The following is a 13802-nucleotide window of genomic DNA, read 5'->3' on the forward strand; positions in this document are numbered from 1 at the left end:
CCTCAGAAATAATACCACACATCTACAACCATCTGATCTTTGACAAACTTGATGAAAACAAGAAATGGGGAAAGGATTCCCAATTTAATAAATGGTGCTGGGAAAACTGGCTATCCATAAGTAGAAAGCTGAAACTGGATCCCTTGCTTACACCTTATACAAAAATTAATTCAAGATGGATTAGAGACTTAAATGTTAGACCTAAAACCATATAAACCCTAGAAGAAAACCTAGGCAATACCACCTCATTGCTTCTCTGCCTTGAATTGCAGGGGAGCTGAAGAATTGCCAAGATGGGAGTTGTAAGTAAATTCGAGGGAGCAGTAGGCTTCTAGAGAAGTTGTTAGAGGCATGACACACTATTGCACTCAAGATAGAATGAAAAGTTACTTATTTCTGATTTGAAAATATTGCTCATAGAGGTGTTTAAAATTTCAGTGTGAACAGGGCAACCAAAGTCAATAATACTTTAAATGTACATTTTAAAATAACTCAAAGAGTATAACTGGATTGTTTGTAACACAAAGAATAAATGCTTCAGGTAATGGATTCTCCATTTTCCATAATGTGATTATTGCTTGTTGCATGCCTGTATCAAAGTATCTTATGTATACCATAAATGTGTACACCTACCTTGAACCCATAAAAATTTTTGAAAATTAAAAAATAAAAAACAAATGAACAACATTTGGCAGGAGTCAATGCCTTTTTCAGACCCAGGCATCAAAGCCCTGTAAAAAATAAATAAATAAAATAAAATTTCAGTGTGGTGTCAGCTTCAGCGTTTATTTCTTTTTCTTCTTTCTGCTTTGGTTATGTGTAGAAGGAAGGATGTGGAAGAAAGGAGGAAATGGTTAGGAAAAATCTTAAGGCTGGCCTGGAGGCTAGAAAAATGAGCATAGTTTGCCTTTTTATTTTGTTTTATATGGTGAATAGACCATGTGCATCTGAACTGGAGTGATGCTGATGTGGTTCCAGTCAAATAAACAATTCTGGGTCCTTTTTGTGTACCAGGTCCTGCAGGGGAATCAAAGATGAGGAGGACACAATTCCTGCCATTGGGCAGACTGACATCTTGCAAAATGTATAAGACCGGGGTACAAATGGGAGAATGAAATAAGTGTGGTAAGAGAGGTGCAATGTACTGTTAGTTTAGTGGAGTGAGAGAGATAACACATGCCAGTTGGGGGCAATCAAGAACAGTTCCATGGAGATGGTGGCATTTTAAATGGGTATTGATAAGTTAGGTAGAATTTTCAGTGGCAGAAAGGGAGTTTTATGTATCACTTCAGAGGTCCATTCTTCCAAGTTCACATCCCTACCACTACCATAATTATAAGTGCTTCTTGGAAAGCAGCTAGTAGTTTTTGTGTCCAGAATATGGCATATTAAGGGGGAAGGGAGTTGGCTGGGCAGAAACAGAAAAAGTGGCAGGTGGGGTGCATGGGTTACAATTCTAGGCAGGAGAGATTGTACTTTCGTATTCAGTGGGGACCTTTGAAGATTTGAGGACAGCATTTCTGTGAGTGTACCTGTGCTACATTAATTACAGTCTGGCAGTTTGGGGTAGGATGAATTCATTTTCAATGGCAGGAGCAGATAGCAGTGGAGAGACTATCATGGTTGTCCAGTTGAGGTGCAATGAGACCATAGAATGGACAACGTCAAGGGATTCAAGCAAAATGTTCTTAGACTTGGCACCAAAAGCACAATCCATAAAAGGAAAAATTGTTAAGTTGAACCTTATCAAAATTAAAAACTTTGGATCTGTAAAAGATTTTGTTAAAAGGGATGGAAAGATAAGGTACAGAATGAGTGAAAACATTTGCAAGCCACATACCAGACAAAGGGCTAGTATCTAGGCTATGTGAAGAACTCTTAAAACTCAACAGTAAAAAAACAATCAAATTTGAAAATGGGTAAAAGACATGAACAGACATTCACCAAAGAGGATATACAGATGACAAATAGTCTTATGAAAAGATGTTCAGCATCATAAGTCGTCAGGGAAATGCAAATTAAACCCACAATGAGATATCACTATACAACTATTAAGATGTCTAAAATAAAAAATAGCGACAACACCAAATGTTTCTGAGAATATGGAGAAATTGGGTCATTCCTCTATTGCTGATGGGAATGTTATGTGGCACAGTCACAATGGAAAACAATTTGGCAGTTTCTTATAAAACTGTAAGTGCAGTTACCACACAACCCAGCAATTGCACCCTTGGGCTTTTATCCCAAGAAAGTGAAAACTTATGTTCACACAAACTTGTACATAAATATTCATAGCAATTTTATTAGTATTAGCCCAAAACAAAAATGACCCAGATAAATGGTTCAGCATTTGAATGATTCCACAAACTGTGATAAATCCACATCATGGAATACTACTCAGAAACAAAAAGGAATGAAATATTGATGCATGCAACAACTTGGCTGAATCTCCAGGGAATTTTGATATGTGGGAAAAAAAGCCAAATACTAAAAGGTTATTTACCATATAAATCCACTTACATAATATTTTTGAAATGATCAATTTTTAGAAATAGAGAATAGATTAGTGGTTGACAGAGGTTAGAGAAGTAGGGTGGGGTGGGAAGGAGGTGGTGTAGTTATAAAAGCACAACATAAAGAATACTTGTGAGTATCTTGACTGTTGTAGTGAATGTACGATTTACACATGTGATAAAATATACACATACACATAGAGGCATGAATATGTGATTACAAGTAAAACTGAAGACATTTGAATAAGATTAGCAGATTGTATCAATGTTAATAACCTGGTTGTGATAGTATACTAAATGTTACCATTGCGAAATGCTAAATATTACCGTTGCAAAATATTATCATTTGAGGAAACTAGGTGATATGTACATGGTAACTTTATATTTATTTTGTACAACTGCACATGAACTTACTGATCTCAATAACATTTTCAATTAAAGTGGAAATGCAAATGGACTAAGGTTTTGATAGAATATTTTTTCCTCCAAATAGTAGAGGCTTTCATATAACGCCTGGATTGGATTTGGTCATAGTCTAGATCTAGTAAATGTTAAAGGGAAGACATCATTCTGCATGACAAATGAACCGAAGTGGCCCTAAGATAGAGACTAGCAATGGCTGACCCTCATTCTAGTCCTGCAATGCATGGGTATTAACAATACGTGGGTATTAACCAAGGGAAGTAACTACATCTTTGAGGCTCAGTTTCTCCATTTGTAAAATTGGGCTAGGTTATCTGTAAGGGTCAAGTAGAGCTTTGACATTCCAGGATGGTAGGGCATATCCAGGACATCTTTTCTCTGCACCATACTCCAGCCAGCATCTGCCTGGGCGGCTTTTGTCTTTTTTTAGCCATTTCACCAGCACCCTTGCTCTGTTCTCAAGCACTCATCTTCCTTTTAACAAGTAACCTCATACTTTTCTTCCCTGTTACCCATCAGCCTTCTTCCCTTGCATAAGGTATTAAGGCATTAACCTACTAGAAAGGAACGTATGGTTTAGATACAAAAGTTTCTTAAAGAGTGGAAAGTCCTAAAAAATAAATTTTAAATGGTGGAATTTTCAGGTAGAATTTCAGAGTCCAGTTGAGGATAATCATTTGGGAAGGGGGTGTCTTCCCAGGTGCACCTATCTTTTGTGATCTTAGACAAGTTATACAAATGTATGTGAGCCTCTGTTTTATGACCTACCTTCCATGAACTGTTTACATTATGTTCCCTTTATAGTATCTGTGACACAGTGGCATGCCAAAAAAAAAAAAAACGCTTGCAATTCCTTCTGCTTCTCTCTCGACTCTCAAATAATAGACAGTCTGACAAGATTAGCTTCGCTAACTTGATGTTCAGTTATAATGACATAACTTCTATTTTTCCACTTAATCATTTTGAGGCTCTTTTCAACCACATTAAGTGAACATTTTCCTCAATGTCTCTCTCACTTTTCATCTAAGAACTTCAAGGTTTTACTTATCATGAGGGGCCAACCCTACTTTGGCCAATCCTACTTTCAAGCATGCGAGAACCAAAGGGCCTGACTCGAAATTGGTCATTCACCAATTTTGACTGTCATTGCTACCAGTACTAGTGCTGTTGCTTTTGAAAACTGATACCCCACAGTCTTGCCTGCCTTCATCCAATTGTTGCGGTTACCTGCAGTGGCAGATGGACTACCACGCTGTTTTGTGCAGATGTTGAGACTGACGACCCCACATACACCAAGAGGCTATGCAAAAGTTTATTGCTTATGTAATTTAGATCTCTAGCAAGAGCAAGGCAGACCTCTCAAGCAGTTCTGAATGGCTTGAAAGCAAGGAAAGGAGACTGGCCTAGGTTTTTATTGTGGTCAGGAGGTGGGACCAGGGTGGAAATTCCTGCACATGGGCAAGGGATTGCCTGTTTGAATCAGGAGGGATAATCTAGGCTTTTTTATCAGTTTACCTAGATGTGGGGCACAAGAAGCAGATGGAGGGGTGGGGTTTAGAAACTGTCAGCTGACAAATATAAAAAACCGAAGACCCCTCATTTCCACATTTCTATGCAAGGAATCTCTATATGTGCACACTCAAGGTGATAACTCATTGGCTCGCACTCAGCTGCTCAATACTATTCCTAGGTAGCAGACATAAAGAAGCTTCCAGATTCAGCCATACTGTGCCAGAACCAGAATACTTGCAGATCCCACAATCTACCATTGAACACATGCCCCTGGTCCAGACTCTCCCTTTCCTCATGGTGAATTTCTCATTGGGGAATTCACTGGCTTTTCCTGTCAAAGAAATCTGCCCACGTTGGTCCAGCAAATCATTATGGTAATATAGCATTTCAAAAAAGAATAGAGTCTAGGGGTTCAGGGCTTTTCTATTCAAAATGCATCTTGACCTCTATGCAAATGCATCCACTTAGTTCTCTACCTTCTCTCCCTACTCCTGTTAAGAATGTGGCCTCTGGAATGAAGTTTCCTGGGTTTAAATCATAGATCCACCAGGAACTGTGTAATCCCGGGCTGGGAGCTTAATCTCTGGATACTTAAGATCCACAGTCTAAAAAAAACGGAGTAACATTTCCCATGTCAGAGGGTTTTCAGGATTACATGAGATTATGTACATGAAGTGTCTTGCACTGTGTTTAGCATAAAGTAAGCACTAAGTAGATATTATTTGTTATTAATTCAAATTGTTTTTTCAAAATAACACATATATGTAATTAAAATTCAAATAGGACTTTAGAGCTTATAATGAAAAATGAAAGTTCCTTGAACCATCACTTCTCCTGAGTCCACTCCCTAGAGGCAACCATTTTTAGCTAAACTAGCTGTTTTCCTTTTTTTTCTAGTGTTGACTCCATTTTCTAAAGAATATGTTTTTGATGATATTTGTTGATTTATCAATGTTGGACATTCCCTAATGACTCTGGTGGGTGAAAATTCAACACCCTCATAGTATCCTCATAGCCTCACTTCTCTTCCTGCCCCTTTCCAGTATGGTTGTATTGTAATATTCGTGCACTTATGCAGATATTCTTCATTGCAGTTGCGAAATTTCCTATCTTGCAAACATTTTTTTTGTTTAAAGCTTCCATCTGTGACATGGCTGTCATCATGATACTTTCCATTACTCATCCCTCATACTGGATATTAGAGAAAAACCTTCTCTTTGTTTTTTCCAGTTACTTCTCTGTATTGGTTATTATTACTGGGATGTTCTCCAGTAGTTTCCTAATAAAAAGTTGTTGGAAGGTAAACCATTTGAATTATTTTATGCCTGGAAATGTATTATCCTACCTTTGCATGATTGATTGGCTGATTAGGTGTAGAAAATTATTTTACCCTATGATTGTAAAGAAATTCTTCAATTTACCTCAAGCCTGTAGGGTCACTATAGAAGTCTGCTGTCACTCTATTTCACTTCTTTCATCTGTGCCCTATTTTCTTTTTTCTTTCTCTGGAGGCTTTTAGGATTTTAATTTTATCCCTATGCTCTGAACTTCACAACAATTTGCGTTGCTGTATATAGTTTTTCATTCACTGATCTAGATATTTGAGGAGTCTTTATCACCTGGAGACACGTGTCCTTAATTTCTGAAAATTCCTGGTTTCTTTGCTAAATTCTTCCCCTCTGCTTTCTCTATTCATTCATTCATTCTGAATGAATGAACTTCTATTGGCTGAACAGTGGAACATCAAAAGTAATTATTTAATATTCTTCTCTTTTCTCTCATCTTTTCTTTGTCATTTTTCTTCTTGTTCTATTATTTTTAGGTGATTTTCTTGACTTACCATTTAATTCTTTTATTGAATGTTTTATTTCAGCTACATTAAAAAATTTACTGTTTCTCTTTGCTTTGTTTCTTTTTCATAGCATTCTGTTGGTAGTTTATTAACACAATATTTTTTCCTGATGTCTTAGCTTCTAAAATGCTACCTGACACTTACAGGTGCTTAATAAACAACTGTTGAATGAAAAAGTCTTCTATATTAATTATATTAAATTTTTTCTACTGTTTTCTGTTTGATCTCTGTCTCCTTGAAGGTCTATTTCTGTTTTTGCTTTTCTTTTCATTTTGGAGGCTTTCCTCAAATAGCTAGTATACTTTGGCTGATCATTCATTTTGATGTGAGGTTCTAAGAAGCAGTTTTGAAGTTTTGATTATTGGTATGACTTCTAGGCTTCATATAGGGTAATCTGGTGACTAGCTGACTATACTAGATTTGTATTGCTGCTTAACAAACTACCCCAATCTTAGTGGCTTAGAACAGTAACCCAATATTAGCTCACAGTTTCAGTAGGTTAGAAGTCCAGCAAAATGTAGCTGAATTCTCTGCAGGGTTTCAGAAGGCTGAAATCAAAGTACTGGATGGATTGAACTCTAGTCTGGAGGATCTGAGAAAAAAAAAAATCTGCTTCCCAGCTCATCTTGTGGTTAGCTGAATTCAGTTCCTTGTGGTTATAAGACTGAAGTTCCATTTCCTTTCTGAGTGTCGTCTGGGGTTGCTCTCACCATCTAGAGGCCACCCACATTCCTTGTTCCCTCTGTCTTCAAGCCTGCAACAACGTGCCGAATTCTTGTCATACTTGAAATCTGTGACTTCCTGTATTTAACCTATAGACTCAGATTTAAAGGATTCATGAGTTTACCTCAGACTCACCTAAATAATCTCCCAAACCAAACCTACAACAAAACCAAACAACGGTTTCAGTACTCATAATTGGTGGTGATATTATTAGTATCTGTATTTTGAGTTTGATATATGCTCTTTAAAAGCCGTCTTTCCATCTCTTGTGGTAATCTCATATTTGGTTCAACCTCTTGTCTTAACTCTAAAGCTTCTTCCAAATCTTTCGTTTCTAGTTTATTTTTCCATTTTCTTCATTTCTCCTCTGCTATTAACTTTTGGCCCCTTTCAACCTGAATCAATCCTTTTCAGTTTTTCTTCACTATTATCACTTCAGGAAAAAAAAAAAAAGAAAACTAAAGTCTAATCTTAGAAACAAAATTCTCCTTACTAGGTAGAGAAGTGAGAGAAGCTGTGAATATGCAATTTATTACTGTTTTTGTGACATCTCATAAAAAACTGTGTAATATGATTAGTATTGTTAGCTGATTTTATTTTATTTTATTATTATTATTTTTTGAGATGGAGTCTTGCTCTGTTGCCCAAACTGGAGTGCAGTGGCCGGATCTCAGCTCACTGCAAGCTCCACCTTTTGGGTTCACGCCATTCTCATGCCTCAGCCTCCCAAGTGGCTGGGACTACAGGCGCCTGCCACCTCGCCCAGCTAGTTTTTTGTATTTTTTAGTAGAGACGGGGTTTCACCGGGTTAGCCAGGATGGTCTCGATCTCCTGACCTCGTGATCCGCCCGTCTCGGCCTCCCAAAGTGCTGGGATTACAGGCTTGAGCCACCGCGCCCGTCCAGCTAATTTTATTTTATTTTATTTATTTATTTTTTTTGGAGACGGAGTCTAGCTCTGTCGCCCAGGCTGGAGTGCAGTGGCGCGATCTCGGCTCACTGCAAGCTCCGCCTCCCGGGTTTTACGCCATTCTCCTGCCTCAGCCTCCCGAGTAGCTGGGACTACAGGCGCCCGCCATCTCGCCCAGCTAGTTTTTTGTATTTTTGAGTAGAGACGGGGTTTCACCGTGTAGCTCAGGATGGTCTCGATCTCCTGACCTCGTGATCCACCCGTCTCGGCCTCCCAAAGTGCTGGGATTACAGGCTTGAGCCACCGCGCCCGGCCCAGCTAATTTTAATATTAGGTTTTTTGGGAGTTCCAGAATCATGTATTATGGAAGTTTCTTTCTTTTTGGATTATGGAACAAATCTTTCTTTTCATTCATTCTCTGTGGTTGTTTATTAAAAATAATAACTGCACAGTTATCTACATACTTTATTCCATCTGTATAGGTACTGCCTAGGTAATTATTTTTAGTTACCGATTTCTGGGAAATACAGTCCTTAGGTAGACTAACTTCCTATTTCCAGATAGGGAAATATTAAGAAGGTCACTTAGCATAGAGTTTGCATCTGTACTATATTATTAGATAATGAGTTATGTTCTGTTTAGTATAATTTATGAATCAAAATATTTTGTAGAACCCCTGTTCTAGACTTTGCCTGATATCTAATATTCTTGGTCAACTAGTGTTGTAGTTTTCCTATGAAGATTGGATTTTTGCATTTGTATAGGCTGAAAGGAAAGGGGTATATATTTAAAAAGTAGAGAAATGTTGGTTAAGAGAAGCAAGGACAATCCTCTTGACTTTACCCTGTGGCATTTTCTGTGGTTATTCATCTGCACTTGTAAAATGAGTGAATCCTGGATTTCTTGGTGTGCCTTTGGAAGTTTTGTCAGAAGAGGCTGAGGGAGTGGGTAGAGTAAGGGTCTGGAGTCACCGTCGTCATAATTTTCTTTGAAAGACCTCTGGGCAAATGTGATTTTTCATCAAGGCTTGGGCTTTCCTCAAGCTGACTAAGTTCTGTGGATATGAACTTTTTCTCCTTATTCCTTTGCTGTTCCTTGCTGCTCAGGCCTTGCCCTTTGAAGAAGTAGCAGAGTGCTGCTGATGGAAGCAAAATTCAAAAGTAAAATGATAGTAAATATACAGAGGCAGTCAACCAACTGGGCCACTGAAAAGATGAAATGAGATGATTGTGAAAGGAAGTCAGAGTGTTCTGCAAATGTAGTTATTTTAGTTATTCATAGTAGTAGCAGCAATAATAAAGTCACAGAAAGGTAACTGCTCTGAGCCTCGGCCTAAGGCACCTAGGAGAGAGTCCCCACCACTTCATTCTCCATCAGGGTTGTGGCATTTCTTGTTGTTAGAGTTATGTGTGTTCTGCAATAATTTTTAAATCATATTTCATTTTTCTAATGTAAATTTTTATACTAAAAAAATACATTTCTCACTTGATAATATATTTTCCCCTAAAATAGCTGCAATTTAATCTTGATTCCATTAGTTAACAGAAATCATTTAGAATGTTTGTTTTATGTATTAACCTGGTTAGTACAGGACAGGAAAATATACAACACAAGAAGTTATACGATTAGCAAAAAGACATGGGAAGATGTTCATTCTCATGGATGATTAAAAACGGGAATTAGGCCGAGCATGGTGGCTCACACCTGTATTCCTAGTACTTTGAGAGGTTGGGGTAGGTAGATCACTTGAGCCCAGGAATTGGAGAGCAGCCCAGGCAACGTGGTGAAATCCCATCTCTGCCCCAAAAAAAAAACAAAAAAAAAAAACAAAAACAATTAGCCAGGCAGGGTGGTGTGTGCCTCTAGTCCCAGCTACTCAGCAGGCTGAGGTGGGAAGACGGCTTCAGCACAGGAAGGGGAGGTGCAGTGAGCTGTGATCCCACTACCACACTTTAGAATAATAGTAATATTGGATGCAGTAATTCCTTAATAAATATGTTTAAGTGAAATACCAATGGATATCTAATAAAAGAAAAAATTAAAAGAATGAAGCTGGTGAAATATACTAATGGTAGTTTGTTTTTTGTTTGATTGCTTTTTACCAAATGAAAATAGTTTTCTTGTTTTTGTTTGTTTGTTTGTTTGTTTGTTTTTGTTTGTTTCTGATTGTAAAAATAAGTAGTCACCTAGAAATGTCAAATAAGGCAGAACTGTATAGAGGGAAAAATTAAAATGACCCCAAATCTCCCTATCAAGAGGGAACCACTGTTGACATTTTGTTCAGTATGTTTTTTTATTATTATTATTACTACTATACTTTAAGTTCTGGGGTACATGTGCAGAACGTGCAGGTTTGTTACACAGGCAAACACGTGCCACGGTGGTTTGCTACACCCATCAACCTGTCATCTACATTAGGTATTTCTCCTAATGATATCCCTCCGCTAGTCCTCCGCCCCCTGACAGGCCCGGGTGTGTGATGTTCCCCTCCCTGTGTCCATGTGTTTTCACTGTTCAAGTCCCACTTTGGTGAGTATCTTTTTAAACAGCTTTCTTTTCTTTTCTTTTCTTCCTTTTCGAGATGGAGTCTCACTCTGTCACCCAGGCTGGAGTTCAATCAATGGCGCGATCTCGGCTCACTGCAACTTCCACCTCCCGTATTCAGGCGATTTCCTGCCTCAGCCTCCCGAGTAGCTGGGATTACAGGCACCCACCATCATGTCCGGCTAATTTTTGTATTTTTATAGAGACAGGGTTTTGCCATGTTGGCCAGCTGGTCTTGAACTCCTGACCTCAGGTGATCCGCCTGCCTCGGCCTCCCAAAATGCTGGAATTACAGGTGTAAGCCACAGTGCCTGGCCTTAAACAGCTTTCTATGAAGATAAAAACAAAATTAAATTGCTACTAAGATAGATACATGCTGTCTGCAACCTGAACATGGAGGTATACTGTATTTGATTTAACCAACTGTGTTAAGTGATGGACTCAGCTTCTTTGAATTTTCTAGCTATAGTAAACAACTCTAAGAACATCCTTGAATATGCATCCATCCACACTTGAAAAAGTACAGCCTGGAAGAAATAGTGATAAGTAGAATGTCTAGCAAAGCATACATAAATTTTAGACTTTGATTCATAAGGGCAGAATACATTCCAGAAATACAGGAATATACAGTTCCAATAATTGTCATTCACTATTTTCTTATATTCTCTCCAACATTTGATATTATCAATATATTTTTAAAATTTTAATGAGATAAAGACTTCATTTTTAAATTTATTATTACTGAGATTGTTTTTTCACTTTTTTTGCTATTAGCATTTTTCTAGTTGCTAATACCTCTTACTAACTTTTATTCTATTTTTATTTTTAGTTTTTTGAGACAGAGTTTCACTCTCTTGCCCAGGCTGGAGGGCAGTGGCCCAATCACAGCTCACTGCAGCCTCGACCTCCCAAGGCTCAGGTGATCTTCTCACCTCAGCCCCCATGGGCCACCACACTTGGCTATTTTTTGTATTTTTAGTAGAGATGGGGTTTCAATGTGTTGCCCAGGCTGGTCTTGAACTCCTGGGCTCAAAAGATCCAACGGCCTTAGTCTCCCAAAGTGCTGGGATTGCAGGAGTGAGCCACTGCACCCAGCCTCTTACTGACTTTTCAATAGGGATGCTTGCTTCTTATTTTTTAGAGCTAATTGTATATTGGGAATATTAAGTCTTTATGTATGTTGAAAATATTTTCTCAGCTTATCACTGTTTTTCAATTTTGTTTAAAGTGTTTAAAATTGTTTTACATCAGTATATTTTAAATTTTTGAGTAGTTACTTGTACTTTCTGGATTTTATGGTATGCTTAAAAATACCTTCTCCACCCATACTTTAACAGAGGATAGGGGTAGGTGAAGAAAGAGAATAATATATAGACAGACATTTTGCAATTTATAAAAATAGGGAAAAACTCAATTTATATTGTAATCAAATCACAACAAAATGAACAACAACAAAACAGAAATTCTGAGCCTTTCTGAATAAAGAAAATTGAACCAGATAAATTTTGAAGGTTTTTATCTCTTCTGGGATGGTACCAATACATGGAGAAATACTTTTACTGATTCAACAAATATCTATTAAGTATCAGGCACTGTGCTTTAGTTTTGACTGAGAAAAAAAAGGCATTGATTCTGAAAATAAAGTAAAATTACTACTGCCAGCAAAGAGCTTATAGACTACAATAGTCATGTATGTACCAGAAACAGTAGGAGCCTACTTTATCTTATTCTACTTCTAAACCATAGGAGGAACAGTTGGCAAAATACTAAAAATTCTAATTTCTTGAAAAACATTTCTTATGATTTCAAGATAACATACTTAGAAGAGCCCCAGTGTCCCTTCTTCTGCATCTGCATCCATGGTTACTTCCCTGAAAGAAGGCACTGATGCCTTTGAGACACTGACTGGACTATAATACGTAAACCTGTAATCATGTTTGATTCCAGGAAAATGTTTTCAAAACATCTGTACTATTTAACCAGCCAAGACATTTTGTGAAAAATATTTGTGAATGCTTTCATCAAAAGATACTCATTCACTTGAAGTAACAGATGAAAACATTTGAAAATATTTGGTCATCTTAACTCTGTGTATGTGAGTGTGTGTGTGCGTTGAATGTGTGTGCATGAAGGTGCATATGCTCATGTGTAACAGTAGAATTTTACATATAATTATGTCTTGAAGTTAATACACTTTCTGTATTTGATTTTATAAGAAAGAATGAAAGACCATAAGAATCTATCTTGGCGGCCAGGCGTGGTGGCTCACGCCTGTAATCCCAGCACTTTGGGAGGCCAAGGTGGGTGGATCACCTGAGGTCAGGAGTTTGAGACCAGCCTGGCCAACATGGAGAAACACTGTCTCTACTAAAAATACAAAACAATTAGCTGGGTGTAGTGGCGCATGCCTGTAATCCCAGCTACTTGGGAGACTGAGGCAGGAGAATCACTTGAACCTGGGAGGTGGCGGTTGTGGTGAGCCAAGATCATGCCACCACACTCCAGCATGGGCCACAAGAGCAAAACTCTGTCTCAAAAAAAAAAAAATCTGTCTTAAAAATGGATGAAACAATAATAATCCCTTATTATTTTCATAGTAGTTGAGAAATTATTTTACCTTTATTATTCAGTCTTCACCAAAGCCTATGAAATAAGCACCAATATTTTAATTTTACATGATTGATTAAAAAATATGACTCGGTGTGATTAGGTAATTGAAGTTCCTGTTGGCTTTCAAAGATAAAAGTAAAACCCCAAGTTCATTGCTCTTTCCACCACACTACATCACACTGTGCTAAAGGCCTGTCTAACCTGTAAAAGGAGGTTTAGCAAGTAAGTTCTTAACTATCTAAGCTCTGTCTTTATCATGATTTCATCAGCACATTGTGGTAGAAGGAACATGAGCTTTGGAGTCAAATACTGTTTAGTTTAGCCTAAAGCTACCTCCCTGTAAATTCAGCCTAAAGGTTTCTCTGGACATAGCGAACATAGTAACATAATGGAATGTGTGAACAGACTATAATTTACTCTTGTACCAGTCACCAAGTTTCAGCCAATCACAGGCAACCAACTATTCAGATAAGACCAAAGCCAAGCTCGAATCAATCCAGCTGTTGCTGCACCTCACTTCGTTCCTTTCTCTGTACATCACTTTGCTGTTTTCTGTCAGTAAATCCTCCCAGACCACATTGCAGAGTCACAGTGGCTCTGAACCTATTCTAGTTTGGGAGTTGTCTGATTCATGAAGGATTCTTTGCTTAATTAAACACTGTTGGATTTAATTTGTTTAAAGTTTTTCTTTTTTTTTTTTTTGAGATGGAGTCTCA

At 37.8% G+C, this 13802-nt stretch overlaps 1 protein-coding gene across 1 annotated transcript in view; it reads left to right on the forward strand.

Annotated features, from left to right (window-relative positions):
- LOC105508497 (histone-arginine methyltransferase CARM1-like) overlaps nt 1-13802 on the forward strand; it is a 281427-nt gene that overhangs the window by 110134 nt on the left and 157491 nt on the right. The gene's annotated exons all lie outside the window — the stretch shown is intronic.

The sequence above is a fragment of the Colobus angolensis genome, unplaced genomic scaffold, assembly GCF_000951035.1.
Source record: "Colobus angolensis palliatus isolate OR3802 unplaced genomic scaffold, Cang.pa_1.0 Scaffold162, whole genome shotgun sequence".
Classification (NCBI taxonomy): domain Eukaryota; kingdom Metazoa; phylum Chordata; class Mammalia; order Primates; family Cercopithecidae; genus Colobus; species Colobus angolensis.